Source organism: Colobus angolensis, unplaced genomic scaffold (genome assembly GCF_000951035.1).
Source record: "Colobus angolensis palliatus isolate OR3802 unplaced genomic scaffold, Cang.pa_1.0 Scaffold327, whole genome shotgun sequence".
NCBI classification, from domain to species: domain Eukaryota; kingdom Metazoa; phylum Chordata; class Mammalia; order Primates; family Cercopithecidae; genus Colobus; species Colobus angolensis.
In genome coordinates, this window is record NW_012116566.1 from 3,714,659 (window position 1) to 3,731,002 (window position 16,344).

At 39.2% G+C, this 16,344-nt stretch overlaps 1 protein-coding gene across 1 annotated transcript in view; it reads left to right on the forward strand.

Annotated features, from left to right (window-relative positions):
• Positions 1 to 16,344, forward strand: part of CTNND2 (catenin (cadherin-associated protein), delta 2) — a 935,009-nt gene that overhangs the window by 155,535 nt on the left and 763,130 nt on the right. The window lies entirely within an intron of this gene.

Genomic DNA, 16,344 nt, shown 5'->3' on the forward strand with positions numbered 1-16,344 from the left:
AGAAACACCTGAAGACTGTCACTACGCTCAATATTAGTTATCTGTTGCTGCATAACACATTGCCCTAGAATTTAGGATCTTAACACAACTAATATTTATCTCATGGATTCTGTGAGTCAAGAATCTAGGAGCCACTTAGCTGGGTATTTCTGAGTCAGAGTTTCCTCTAATGTTTCAGTCAAGATGTGAGCCAGGTCTATATCATCTGAAGGTAGGCCTGGGACTGGAAGATCTGCTGTCTAAATGTCTTACTCATATGGCCCACTGGTTGTAGGTATCAGTCCTTTGCCAGTTGTTGGTAGGTGGCTTTAGTTTTTCCTTACATGGACCTCTTTCTCCATAGGGCTGCTTGAGCATCCTGTCTACCTGGAAACTGACTTCCCCAGGGTGAATGATGAAAGAGAGATCGGGAAGTCCAAGTGTCTTTCATAACTTGTCTCAGAATCATATACCATCACATCTAACATATTATTTGTGTAAAGGGTCACTAAGTCTAGCCCCCTCTCAAGGGGAGGTGAATTAAGCTCTACTTCCTGAAGAGAGGGGTATGAAAGAACCTGTGGACATAATTAAAAATTATCATATTCTCCCAAACTCAACCCAACAGAGATAGTAACAAATAATAAGCAGATAAGATATAAATGCATGTGAGAGGGAAAATATTTTCATTTGGAGGTAATTTAAAAAGGGAACAATATCTGAGAGTCTTATTTGGAGAAAAAGGGGATTTGGCAGTAAAGAAATGCTGTGAATTTTGCTTAACAGGGTAATGATTTGTACAAATTGTAAATGAAAAGAAAACAGAAAAGAAATTGGCAAAAGTAAGGCTGGGAATTGATAATCACCTTTTCATAATAATCTAATTATTTGTCCATTTAAAATTAGTTACTGATCACATACCAGGGTGTTTGAAGCCCTAAAGTATAATATTGAATGATTATATATAAAATATGAGAGTTTCATTGCCATGTAACCTTTACAATTACAGTAATATCTCTTAAATATATATAATTTAGATTTAACTCCTAAGCACAGCTTACTTTTAAAGTCATGTGTTGTAATAGGCAGATTATATCACTTAAAATTTCAAAATTTGTTATATGTGGGTAAAAATGTCAATGTATCTTGGCAGCTATAAAATTATTATGGCTCCATTCAGTCTTTGTTTTCTATTTGTTCTTTTAAGGTCAGTAATTTATTTAAAAAACTGCTAGGTCAATGGTAGTGACTAAAGTTGCATAAGAATAGTTGAAACTCGGTTTTATAGTTAATTTTAAAATACTGATTGATACTGTCTCTGTTGTTATAGGTTAAACATATGGGCTGAATGCAGATATCTGTTTGCAGAGTGAGATTTTTGTCCTTGACTGTCCATTGATAGCAATTCTGGAAAAACTAGATGTGTCATTGAGATTCAGTATCTTGAGAAATTGTGAAGTGGCAGATACATATTTGCAATCAATATGAAGGGTAAATTGCCATAATTTGAGTGGACACTTTCAAGTACTGTGAAGTAAGAACATGTTGCGAACCACTGTGTAGCTGGCATTTGGGGACTTTCTGTTTAATAGATTGTGACAGTCAAAGTTGGCAATTCACAGTGGTAAAATTGTTGTGACTGGCTGAAGCATGTTTTTTTTTTTTTTTTAACCAGATTTTATGATGTAAATCTATGATTAAATGGGGAATCTAAGCTGGAAAACTGCATATTTGTTTAGGATATTACTAGGGAGAATATTTAGGAAGACAGGTTGTGTTTCACTAATAAGCTTAGGTGCTTTTGTTCAGTGTCTTGCACAGATACAATGTATGAGATGGATTGGAAGTCTATAGGAGCTGTGTGAGGGGAACTCCAGCACCTGAGACATTTGGCAGTGACAGTGTACCCTGGACGGTCACTGTGTGTGATGAATACCGTATTAGGGGCTGTGCTAAGCATGCTTCTTTGAAGTTTCAGCCAAAAGAATAGTCAACTCAACACTGAGCTTCATTTTTGAGAAATACATTAGAACTTCCTCTTTTATTCTGGAAGAGTCAAATTTTAAAGTACGGTGCCTATTTCAGTTTCTGCTCAATCTTCTGTTAGTTTGATGGGTCTGTAATTTTAGAATCCCAGACTTTATTTTTCTGGCATAAGGATAAGTGTCCCTGTAGCTTGGTAAACCCATCAATCAGCTTTGAAATATATTTGTGTTGTCTGGGGGAACTAGGATGGTTGTTGATGCAAGAAATGTGTCACTATCTAATTTGTAGTAGAGATGAACCCTAGAACTTATTATGATTATTAATTTTATCTAGACGTATTTCCATGATAAATGTAGACACAGGTGTGATTGGTAGAAATATATATGGTTTGACTACTTTAATATTATGTATCAAAGTCATCAATTTGCATATTTCTATTTTTATAGATATATACTTAATATATTTAACTTAACATATTGAATATTTATGTTTGTAAACCTGGGAAAAGTTATAGGACATTTATGTGCCAGTGTTGTAAGTGTAAAATTCTTTGACATTTTAAAATAGGACTGACAATAAATTATAAATGTTCTTTCATTTTGACTTATTCAATAAACATTTAATGATGCCAGCTCGTTACTAGGCATTATTCTCGGCACTGAGGTTATAAATATGAATAAGACCCAATTTCTGTGCTCAAACAATTCATGAACTAATTAGGAGATGTAAAATGTAAAATATATGGTATTTCCATAGATCTAAGATATTGAGTATATCATTGATTTAGTAACAGTTTTAGTTGCAAATGACAGAAAATTTATCCTGAATGACTTAAAGGAAAAGGGGACCATAGTCACATGAAGAGGCATCCCGATTTCAAAAACACAGAAAGATTTTTGTAATCCCAGAAGAGATAAGATCATCACAGTTCTTACTGATGATGTAATACTTGAGGAAAGCTCAAGCTGTAAATGTAACAGTAAAGAGGACGTGAAGTGATTCATAGTGCCTGGAGTTGTCCAAAAGGCTTCACAGAGGAAGAAATGCATCCATGGGACTATGAAAGCGAAAAGAGAAAGGGAGTTTTGCAGCCAACAGTAAGTCTTGGTGATGATAAAGAGAAGATGGTAAACTGAATTGTGATAAACTGAATTGGCACACGCAGGAAGAGAACCCTGCATGTTCACAACACCATTTAATAAGAAGTATTGGGAGCGGCAAGAGGCTTAGTGTATGTAGTGTAAGGTGTGAGAGGAGAGGCAACAGTCTTAAGAATGGAGACGTGTGGGCCAGGGCAAAAACAGCCTCATACATCATGCAAAGCAGATTGAACTCTATCCTCTGTGTCAGTGGTTTCTGAACTGTTTTGTGTCCATTAATTTAGTGGGTAACACTAGCTTTTTAAATAAAATGGAATAAAATAGAAAATATAGTGCATTACATGTTATAAAGCTTCCTTTTTCATGAAATCTTGTTTCAGTTAAAATACATGCTTATGTGTCATTGGGCTGTGAGTTAAAACACCTTTTCTGTCAAAGACAGTTTCGAAACCTCTGTTTAGGTGCTGAGATCCCCTCAAATAAATTTAGGGAAAAAGCATTATGTCATCAGATGGTTGGTAAGGAAGATGGACTCTTTTAATGAATAATGCATGGACTTGATTGAAGGAGGTAATATTGCAGGCATGAGAGGCAGGTTAGAAAGGTTTTGTGTGTCCATGCAGGAGACTAGGACTCATGCTGAATTTGGTGTGTTTCTCAGGATCTGATGGAGCCATTTGTAATAGGTTGTGGCTTATTACAAATGTATAGGTATGGATATCAACTGTGAGGTCTCAGCTAGAGGTAGACATCTGAGTCATTACTTGCACATCCAATCTTGGGTGTGCATGGCTTTGCCAAAGAGAGGTCTGGACAGTGTTCAGTGAGAGGAAACAGAAGGTGTGGACCCCTTGGAAACTCATGTATGTATGCCAGTGGCCTTCAGCCTCATCGCACTAGCCGCCCTGCAGGATTCCACATGCAGTTGTAGAGAATGGCTCACTTCATTTGATATAATAATATAGCACCCCATGAAGGGCCCATCTAAAAAAGACTCCTGAGAATGCCTTGGTGGAACCAACATATGTGAAGGGTGCAACATTGCCAGCAGTGTATGTGCCACACCTCCATTATTGGGATATGACACAGAATTCAAAAAAAAAAAAAAAATGCAAATCCATAAATACAATGTTTATTCGGTTTAAAAAACAATGATAATATAGTACGTTATGTATTGGTTATTTCCTGAAATTAGCAGGTTCAAGGTCAAGATCATTAACAAATTCAAGGTCATCATCCAATTTCTTAAAATCCATAGCTGGGCATGGTGGCTCATGCCTGTAATCCCAATACTTTGAGGTGTGCGGATCGCCTGAGCTCAGGAGTTCGAGACCCACCTGGGCAACACGGTGAAACCCCATCTCTACTAAAAGCACAAAAATTAGCTGGATGCGGTGGCACATGCCTGTAGTCCCAGACTGAGGTGGAAGGATCACCTGAGCCTGGGAGGTGGAAGTTGCAGTGGGCCGAGATTGTGCCACTGCACTCCAGCCTGGGCAACAAAGTGAGACCTTGTCTCAAAACAAACAAAAAAATAATAAAATAAAACACACACACACACACGTACACAATTCTCTTCGAGGATCTACCAACAGCATGGCCACTCTCCCTACTTTCCTTCTCTGGCAGTGTTTCGAGGCTCACGCCAGTGCTCCCTGCATCTCAGCCCAGTTGCTCCTCTTTCCTGCTCCTCACGTCTCCCTATATACATTTATTCTGATCTCTTCCTCTCTGTTCTAACCCTCTGCCATTACACTGTCAATCACTCCGTCTCCAACCCTTATTTAGCTCTTCCCTCAGTCCTCAGGTCTGAGGGGACCCTGATTGCTGTTGAGAGATCTGTCAGCTCTGCCCTGAGAGTCTGACCTGTTGCTTGGCCGACGCGCATCTTCCCTGCTTCACCTGTGGTGTCAGCTCTGGCTCTTAAGTCACAAGCTTGCCTGGGGCAGAGCTCAGGAGCAGCAGCAATTGATTCACCCTTAACCACTGGCTTGTTTTTAAAAGCACTGCCTTTTCAATAATATTTTAAAGATAGATAAGTTGTTAGTGTAATGCCTGTTAAGATTAGATGAAGTTGGCTGAGATCATGCTTTAGAAACAGGATGGTGAGATATTCAAAACATAGCCAAAGGAAGACTCGCTCCCATCCTCACTGACCACAGTTTGCTGGAGCCTGGCTGCTTAGGCGTCTCCCCTGTATGAGCACCACCATTCCATCTTACTTTGTGGAAGTCACCACAGAAGCTTCCTTTTTACCTTCAGACATAATTTATGTCATTAAGAATAATAACTCAGGTGGACATTAAGTCTGTGGTGATATTCAGGATGATCCCATTCTTCTCAATGATGAATAGCTCATGCAAGGATACAGAATGGGTTTCCTGACCCACTAAGCTATGTTAACTCTCCCACTGCTCCTGCCTCTCTGAACACAGAGATAGAATGATCATCCCCTTGTGTTTGACACATGAGCTCAACACTGAGATCCCACCAGCTCTCCACCATCCAGCCATCACATCTTCCACTACAGCAGCAAATGACCTGTGTGGCCGACTCCATGAACAAGACCTGATGCCACACCCCCAACTTCTCAGGTGGAGCTGAACATTCCTCTGCCTCCTGCCTTTGTCTGCTGATGCCCTTGTGGTTGCATGTTCTGACTATGGCTTAAAGGCGCTGCTTGCCATCCTTGAATGATCTTCTCCATATGTTTTGTCAGATTCTATTTGTGAGCTGTTGGTTGCAAGTATCAGGTTCTGGAAGCCTACTTGATCGACGGTGCTTCCTTGGAAGCCACTTACCCAAGGTGTGCATCATTCTCAGATAGTTGACTGAAGCGAAAGTCTTAAACTAGTCCTAACATTCTGAATTCTATTTCTACTTTTACTGAAAAACAGCTATCTTGAGTTGAAAGAAAGGAGTATCATTTCAAATGCCACATAGAGCAATTCTCCTAATGCAAAGCCCATTGTATTTATGTTACATGCTCTCGTAAGCAATTATTATTGATTTTACTCTAATCATTCATATATTAGCTCAACAAATATTTATTAACTAGCTTCTATATATTACATACTGAGCTAGCTGTGGGAAATTGAACATAGACCAAGACAGATTGAGTTTCTGCCCTAATTGTTTGTAGTTTTGACAACGATTATTATATTGTTTATATTATGATAAGTGATAACTTTAGATTTCTCTTTATAAAGTGAGAAGTGAATATATTTTTACACGTGCAGAACGTGTCTGAGTGAGAATGACGTGATGCCTATTTCTCTTGATAGCGACATACTAGTTACAAGTAGAGAATTGCAGTTGCGATGAAGTGAGTGATTATACAAATGAGGTACTCAATACTGTTCTTCATGTTGCTAATTTGTACTAATCCACACATTCTGTGTACCCTAACATGCATAAAAATATGTTTGTGCTTATTCTTCAATTATACATAGTAGGAGTCTTTAAAATGTCACCTGTTTAGTGGAAGATTTTAAAAATAAAATATGTTAAAATATGCAGATTTTTAAAACATTCAATAGCTCATATTTATATATATATTTAAATAACAATACTTAGGATGTTCTAATGCCTTATTTCATTATTCACTTGGGTATAAGGTAATGGCAAGTTATCAAAGTAATGCCTAATGATAGAAGTAAAGCCAAAAGTAATTCTATTTTGCAAACATTTGTGTTTTAGAACATAGGATCAAGAACAGGGAAGGGGGTATTCTCTGGAAGAAATGAAAGACATTTCTTTGATGTATATGAGAGAAGGAAAGAAGGCTAAGTATGGCTGTAACAGAGTTTGCTTGTTTGTTTGGTGTGAGGGGGAGCAGGAGGTCACGGTAGTTAACATCAGAGTCTCTGGAGTTGAAGTCTGTGGCTGAAGGTAAAAGAAGAAAGTGAGAGAAGAGTCATAAATGTTTCTAGCTACTCTAAAGTAAAAGATAAAAAGGGATCTTCCTGAAGAGAAGGAACAGGAGGGGAAACAAGATTTGACAAGCAATGTTTAGAAGTCATCATTTTTTTTTTTTTTTTTTTCTCCATAGGTTTTGGGGGAACAGGTGGTATTTGGTTACATGAATAAGTTCTTTAGTGGTGATTTCTGAAATCTTGGTGCACCCATCACCCAAGCAGTATACACTGTACCCAATATGTGCTCTTTTATCCCTCACCCCTCTCCCACCCTTTTCCCCTAGTCCCCAAAGTCCATTGTATTCTTCTTATGCCTTTGTGTCCTCATACCATAGCTCCCTTATGAGTGAGAACATACAATGGTTTTCCATTCCTGAGTTACTTCACTTAGAATAATTGGCTCCATTTCCATCCAGGTCGCTACAAATGACATTATTTCATTCCTTTTTATGACTGAATAGTATTCCATTATACATATATATATATATATATGAATACTACTATATATACATATATACTATATAAAATATACATATATACTATAATATATATAAGACAATTACTCTTTTTCTTATACTTTAAGTTCTAGGGTACATGTGGACAACATGCAGGTTTGTTACATGTGCCATGTTGGTTTGCTACACCCATCAACTTGACATTTACATTAGGTATTTCTCCTAATGCTCTCTCTCCCCCAGCCCCCTGCCCCCTGACAGGCCCCAGTGTGTGATGTTCCCAGCCCTGTGTGCATGCGTTCTCATTGTTCAACTCCCACCTATGAGTGAGAACATGCAGTGTTTGGTTTTCTGTCCTTGTGATACTTTGCTTAGAATGATGGTTTCCAGCTTCATCCATGTCCCTGCAAAGGACATGAACTCATCCTTTTTTATGCCTGCATAGTATTCTATGGTATATATATGCCACATTTTCTTAATCCAGTCTAACACTGATGGACATATGGGTTGGTTCCAAGTCTTTGCTATTGTGAATAGTGCTGCAAGAAACATACATGTGCATGTGTCTTTATAGTAGTATGATTTGTAATCCTTTGGGTACATACCCAGTAATGGGATTGCTTGGTCAAATGGTATTTCTAGTTCTAGATCTTAAGGAATCACCACACTGTCTTCCACAATGGTTGAACTGATTTACACTTCCACCAACAGTGTAAAAGCATTCCTATTTCTCCACATCCTCTCCAGCATCTGTTGTTACCAAAGATGGTATATCATTGTGGTTTTGATTTGCATTTCTCTGATGACCAGTGACGATGAGCATTTTTTCATGTGTCTGTTGGCTGCATAAATGTCTTTTTTTGAAAAGTGTCTGTTTATATCCTTTGCCCACTTTTTGATGGAGTTGTTTTTTTCTGGTAAATTTGTTCACATTCTTTGAACATTCTGGATATTAGGCCTTTGTCAGATGGGTAGATTGCAAACATTTTCTCACATTCTGTAGATTGCGTGTTCACTCTGATGATAGTTTATTTTGCTGTGCACGAGCTCTTTATTTTAATTAGATCCCATTTGTCTATTTTGGCTTTTGTTGCCATTGCTTTTGGTGTTTTAGTCATGAAGTCTTTGCCCATGCCTGTGTCCTGAATGGTATTGCCTAGGTTTTCTTCTAGGGTTTTTATGGTTTCAGGTCTTACATTTAAGTCTTTAATCCATCTTGAATTAATTTTTGTATAAGGTGTAAGGAAGGGATCCAGTTTTAGCTTTCTACATATGGCTAGCCAGTTTTCCCAGCACCACTTATTAAATAGGGGATCCTTTCCCCATTGCTTGTTTTTTTCAGGTTTGTCAAAGATCAGATGGTTGTAGATGTGTGGCATTATTTCTGAGGCCTCTTTTCTGTTCCATTGGTCTATATATCTGTTTTGGTACCAATACCATGCTGTTTTGATTACTGTAGCCTTGTAGTATAGTTTGAAGTCAGGTAGTGTGATGCATCCAGCTTTGTTCTTTTGGCTTAGGATTGTCTTGACCATGTGGGCTCTTTTTTGGTTCCATATGAACTTTAAAGTAGTTTTTTCCAAATCTGTCAAGAAGTCATTGGTAGCTTGATGGGGATGGCATTGAATCTATAAATTACCTTGGGCAATATGACTATTTTCATGATACTGATTCATCCTATCCATGAGCATGGAATGTTCTTCCATTTGTTTGTGTTCTCTTTTATTTTGTTGAGCAGTGGTTTGTAGTTCTCTTTGAAGAGGTCCTTCACATCCTTTATAAGTTGGATTCCTAGGTATTTTATTCTCTTTGTAGCAATTGTGAATGGGAGTTCACTCATGATTTGGCTCCCTGTTTGTTGGCTGTTGGTGTATAGGAATGCTTGTGATTTTTGCACATTGATTTTGTATCCTGAGACTTTGCTGAAGTTGCATATCAGCTTAAGAGATTTTGGGCTGAGAGACTGGGGTTGTTTAAATATACAGTCATGTTATCTATGAATAGTTACAATTTGACTTCCTTATTTCCTAATTGAATACCCTTTATTTCTTTCTCTTGCCTGATTGCCCTGGCCAGAACTTCCAACATTATAATAGAAGTGGTGAGAGAGGGCATCCTTGTCTTGTACTGGTTTTCAAAGGGAGTGCTTCCAGTTTTTGACCATTCCGTATGATATTAGCTGTGAGTTCGTCATAATTAGCTCTCAATCTTTACATTCCCTAACTGACATCAGAGTGTGGTTTCTGGCCAGAGAGCTCAGCTGCCCAGATGTCAGTAGCACAGAAGAGTCATAGGTAGATTTCAGTTTGAAAGTTTGCAGGCAAGGTTGCCTTTCCCTGCCCCAAGTCTGTTCCACCCACATCTTGGCTGATGGCCGGTCACTCAGGCCAAGCCCTTGGACTCACCTGGACTCCTCTCTCTGTGGCTCACATCCACATAGAATCTTTCAGGTGTCCCACCAGTTCTCCTTTCCAATTATCCTGGTAATCTGACCACGTCTCAAGACCTCTCCTGCCTGGATTCAGCTGCGAATAGAAGATTACATCAGATAGTTTACTACTGGGCATAGACTTGGGCCATCAGTAGAACTTTCTGCAGTGATGGAGATCTTCCACTTTTCACTGTTAATAGTGTACCCACTGGCCATCTCTAGCTGTTGAGCATTTGAAATAGGAATAGTTGACTTTTTAATGTTATTTTAATTAAAATGTAGATAGTCATGTGTGGATGGGCTGCTGTAGTGCAAGTCTAACTGAGGAAATATCTAGCTTCCCACAGCATGCTTGGAGTTTGGAAATGCTGGAATTTGAAGCATGTGACTTCAGAGCCTGAGGGCCCTAGGACCCCAAGAGTGACAGAATGAGAGGAGAATTGGAAGGATAAGAGGTCATGGCTTACAGAGAGGGGACGGCAGCCAAGAAGGAGCAAAACCCATAAATGGCCAAAGGAACTACCTGGCAAATTGAAGAGGAGGAGACCGCCAAGTAACAGTGACACAAGAATGCTGGGTGTGTCACTTAATTGGATGGTTGTGTGATGTAGACATCATCAGTTATTTTGTTGAAGATGACCATGTCTTGATGTGTAAGTCATCAGTTGCGATGCAGAAGTGACTAAAGAAAGAACAAGTTCAAATATGAAGTAAGAATTTGTGTGTGTGTTTGTGTGTGTGTGATGGATGTCAATAAAATACGACATTGAATGTTGTCTCTGCATTGATGGTGAGAGAGTTTGGCCTTCCAAAATGCGGTTAAGATTCTAGCATGTTGCCAAGTGTAATGTAAATTTATAGAGACTCCTATTTGGGAAAGAAAAGTTTAGACTATTCATTTGGACATCATAACATTTTATTACCTATGGTTATAAGAGTTCAAACTGAGAAGAAGGCTCGGCATGCAGGGCCTACCTGCTTTTGCTGTTATTGTCATGCGGGCCAATTTTTCTGAATTTCTTATTGCATCATTTATGAAAGTGGTAGTATTATGGATGTGTTTAAGATACTGTTTTATTCTGTAGGCATATTTCATACAATGGGGTACATCCCTTTGTAAGCTTTGCTTTATCCCAGTATGCTGATTGGAAGCAAAGTTGGGACATATGCCTTCTCCTGAGACCTGTGATTCATTTTAGATGAAGATGATACCAAGAGATGTTTTACCTTGCTTCTGTCAGTTCCCAAAACTCCGCACCCAGCCTACAGGGGAATTAAGGGAAAGAAAGTTGAGAAAATTGAACTCTTCTCATATTGGTCAGTTTGTGCCGCCATAACACAATACTGCAGACTGAAAGGTTTAAATAACAGAAATTTATTTTCTCATACTTCTGGAGAACGTCCAAGATCAAGGTGCCAGGAGGCCACCTCTCTTCCTGGCTGGTTGACGGTACTTTCTCATTGTGCCTACTTATGGCTTTCTGTCTATGTGTATGCAAAGAAGAGAGACCTCTGATGCTACTTGCTCTTCTTGTAAGCACATCAAGTCATGTTATATTAGGTCTCCACCACTCTGTGACCTTAATTTAACCGTATCACTTTCCTAAAGGCTCCATCTTCATTACAGTCACATAGGAATTAAGGCTTCAGCATATGAACTTGGGGAACACAGTTCTGTCCGTAACACTGCTCATGCATGTGTGGGCATAGAGCAGTGAAACTGCTAGTATTGTTGTTTTATTATTTTCTGGACATAGGACTTGCTGATACCAAGTTCTGCTGGAAGAACCCACCCAAAATTTAGGGCCGTTCTTCCCTCACTGCTGTCTCTTTTTCTCATGTAGAAGATGGGTCTGTCCAAAATGCAGCTTGGGTATTCGCAGATTATAATTCTTCTGTGTATAGGAAGACTTCTTACATGGTAACCACTTCAAGGGTAGCAAGAAGTGCTGTACAGGATGAATAAATCTATGCAAAATGTACACTGTAGTCATAGTCAAATAAACACAAAGTCAAAGGTATGTTTTTCTATATCAGGTTAGCAAAAGCCCAAAAGGACAATGGAGATGGTGTGGTTAACGCTGTGGTGAGGTCACATTCTCATGACCTTTCCAGTGGCAGGTAGACTGGACCAGCCTGGCAGCAGGACTTTGGCTAACAAAAGGCCAAAAATTGCACAGATTCCTTATTTTACCAATTCTACTGCTGGGAACCCATGTATTGAATATGTTATAGGTATAAAAATGAAGTAAAAATCACATATAAAAGACAGGTAGATAACTTTCAACATATACAGATTGTTGAATACTAAGTATTCATTATAATTAAACTGTAGAGCAATGTTTGTTGATATAAGAAGTTGTTCATGAGATGTTGCTGAGCCAAAAGAAATTAAAAAACCTTGCATTAGTACCTTATTATGTAAAAAATCATTATACAGAATAAGTTATATTAGAAATGATAAATCACCAAAATCCCAGTCAAAGTAATTTTACTTATCTGGAATGGCAGAATTCCTGGTGGTTGCTCTTCCTTTGTTCTTGGTTTTTGCTTTTTATTTCTCTATCCTTTCCAGATTTCCTGGATTTAACACAGATTAAATACTAATTTTTAGTAGATTAGCTGTGATTAAGACTGAAGTATTTGGCTATATTACTGCGAAGTAGAGGCTTAACACTTTTTATACTTACCCTAAGGCCATCCAGGGATTCACTGAGGCAGGTCTTTTGCAGTCTCCTCTCTCTCTTCTGTGTGCCCTGAGCTGACAAGATGGTGATTGGAAGGTGATTGTCTTTTCTGTCCAGACACCGTGAGGTCCAATAGTTAAATTAAATTTGGATTTAAAAAATTATGAATCATGGAAATTATTCCAAGTCATTTGCATTCAGGAATGGAGGTTGCCTTAGGTAGAGGTAGCTCTGTATGGTGGAATAAGCCTTGAAGATTCCACTTCTTTCTGTTATTGCTGTAAGGAGAAAGGAGGTAGATAAACAGGCCTAATTATTCCCCATACTGTGTGGGTCACACTTGTCAAGTGCCCGAGGAGAAAACTTGATTCAGTGCCTCTTAAATCCCATATTTTTTTAATGACAGGTCACTGTTACGCTTTTAAAGAGTTACATTTTATAAAAATTAGTTAGTAGAGTAGCATTTAGGAGGCAGTACAGGTTACGGGAAATAGGCTGACACATCAAAGGACATTGAAATAGGAATTAAAAGGCAGAAAGCCTGAGTTCCGGGCCCACTTATGTAACTTAATAACTTTGGGCCCTTAAACAATTTCTTTGGCAAAACTACGTTTATAATAATACTGGCTCAGAGCCTGAATTAACATGGGCCCAATAAAATGTAAAGGAAACAAAAATTAAAATGGTAATTTAAAATATGTAAGACTCCTCCTTTCTCAGCATGAGGTGCTCCTTGTGTATTAGTCCATTCTCATGCTGCTAATAAAGACATACCCAAGACTGAGTCATTTATAGGGAAAAAGAGTTTTCATGGACTCACAGTTCTGCATGGCTGGGGAGGCCTCACAATCATGGCGTAAGGTGAAGGAGGAGCAAAGACATGTCTTGCATGGTGGCAGGCAAGAGAGCATGTGCAGGGGAACTGCCCTTCCTAAAACCATCAGATCTCGTGAGACTTACTCACTATCGTGAGAACAGCATGGGCAAAACTTGCCTCCGTGATTTAATTACCTCCCACGTGGTCCCTCTCGCTACGTGTTTGGATTATGGGAGCTACCATTCAAGATGAGATTTGTAGGGGGACATTGCCAAACCATATCACCTTGCGTAGAGTCCCCTGTGAACCCATGGACATGGAGAGAGGTGGCAATAGAAGGTCACGGCAGCTGTCTCGGGGACCAGAGGTGACTGTGCACACAAGAGCTGCGTTGTCTTTTGTTCTTATTTTCTGCTGTTTGCCACCATCTCTGAAACCTTCCCTAGGTGGAAATTCATAGGTTCCACTCTTTATCTGGGCACAACATTTGCTGAACTGCTTGTTTACATTCTACATAAGAGATTTGATCAAATAAGAAAACCATATGAGAAAGCATGTTGAATACATAAATATACTTTATTTTGTTCTTCCTAACACCCCACCAGAATTATGCAAATCTCTTTCTTTCATCCTATTGGTATTCATCACCTTCAATACTTTAAACTTTTTAGCTATGATTGCATTTTGCCAAATCATATTTAATCTGATTCTCACTCTTTGCTCAAATTTTGTTTTGTTGATATTATTTCCCCAAACCTTCTCACATATTCTGTTCATAACAGATTTAGTTTTCCAGTGCTGTTCCAATCCCCATTGGTGATATTATTATAAGTACTTCATAAAATTAAAACAAATCAAAAATTAGATGAAATGTTCAATAAGAAATTTGGATGACTGCTTTCCTTAACATATATTTTAAGTAAAATTCTGTAATGGGGCCTTTTTAGGTTTGCATATCTCTAAATTATTAACTAGACATAGGTAAAAACATAGGGCAGAGGCTACTGTGGAAATCACAGAATGCTTAGATGTGCTATAATAGAAAATATCTTTTAATATTTACACAACCCTGGTTCCTGGAGGGATGTGTAATATAATAGCTTTAGGCAAGAAAATAATTCCTATTTACTCTCAGCCTTTTATTGAGATGAGGGTTTTGTAATGCCTTGGTAAATATCACCCTCAGTTAACTATTGTTTTCTTTGTTGATCATTGCTAGATGATACATGTAACAAATACTTCGGTCCCTTTTTTAGTTCATTTGAGCTACAGATCTCATGAGACTTATTCATTATCATGAGAACAGCATGGGCAAAACCTGCCACCATGATTTAATTACCTCCCACCTGGTCTCTCTCACTACGTGTGGGCATTATGGGAGCTACAATTCAAGATGAGATTTGTAGGGGGACATAGTCAAACCGTATCACCTTGCGTAGAGTACCCTGTGAACCCATGGACATGTAGAGAGGTGGCAATACAAGGTCATGGCGGCTCTCTCGGGGACCAGAGTAACCAAATACTATAAATTGGGTCCTTATAAGCAAATTTCCTTATAAGAAATTTACTTGAAATTCTGGAGCTGGGAAACACAAGATTAAGGCCTGGCACATTTGGTGTCTGGGGAGGGCCTGCTTTCAGGTTTATAGATGATGTCTTATTGCTGTGCCCTCACATCGTGGGAGGGTTGAGAAGTCTCTCTCAGGCCTCTTTTATATGGACTCATCCTATTTATGAGGGCTCCACCCTCTTGACATCTTCCCCTCTCAAAGGCCCCTCCTCCTAGTACCATCACGTTGAGTATTAGTATTTCAGCATATGAATTTGGGAGATAGCAACACTCAGACCACAGCAATCTCATTTGTTTGTGCAGGAATGATAGGAACAACTCTGAGAATGTTGTTTTCAACCTGTACATACGCATCCATTTACGCATTGGGTCTAATATTATTTGAGTTTCTGCTTTCTTTTATAAATAAACTCAGACAAAATCAACTGTGGCAAATGGCCTTGTCAGTTTTTGTCTGCTGTCTGTCACAGACTAGGAACTTGGTAAATATTTGTGGAGTAGATTAGTTATTGACTGTATTTCACAATACTAAGCTTCTTATGTTAATTCAGATATCTCTTTAATTATTGGTAAATTATTAATCATGTCTTCTGTATGGTTTTCTTACAAAGAGGAATGTCTGATTTTCTTTTGAGTTGGAAATGTACTGTTTTGGGGAAACCCTCTCAAACTCTGTTTTTCTTCTGCTCTCACACAGCGACAACAAACACAGAAGACTTCTGTGACCAAATGTGTGGATTTTTTCCCATACATGCCAAGCAGCAGACATAGCTGGCTGTCCTTTAATTCAGTTCTGACACTATCTACTCTATCACTCCGACACGATCGACCACACTATCTACTCTCAGAGAGTGTCAGAGCCCACAGGTTGAGGGTTCAGTCCCCAAGACTGTCTCATCCCCCCAGACACCAACTGCAAGTCCAAGCCTCAGAACTTCTGACCAACAGGCTTCAGCTGGGGGTCCCACCGTCCCTGGGTTGGATTCCATTAATTTGCTAGAGCAGCTCAGAGAACTCAGGGAAACACATGTGTTTACGCGTTTATTTCAGAGGATACCACAAGGGATACAGATGATGATTTGCGTAGGGCGAGTTATGGGGAAAGAGGCGCAGAGCTTCCAAGTCCTCCCAATGTGCCACCTTCCAGTAACCTCCACATGGTCAGCCCTCCAGAAGCTCTACCAGCCCAGTCCTCTGGTTTTATGGAGGCTTCTTGACATCAGCATTTTTTCCCCCAGGGCATGGAGGCAGGACCTTCTGTGGAATGAGGGTCTTATGACCCATAACCAGAAAGGAGGCAGCGAGGATTAGAGTCTTGCCTTAGAGCAGGTCAAAGGAGGGTGGGGAAGGTCAGAGATTGCTTTCTGAGGCCTGCTCCTGAGGCCTGACACACCCAACACCA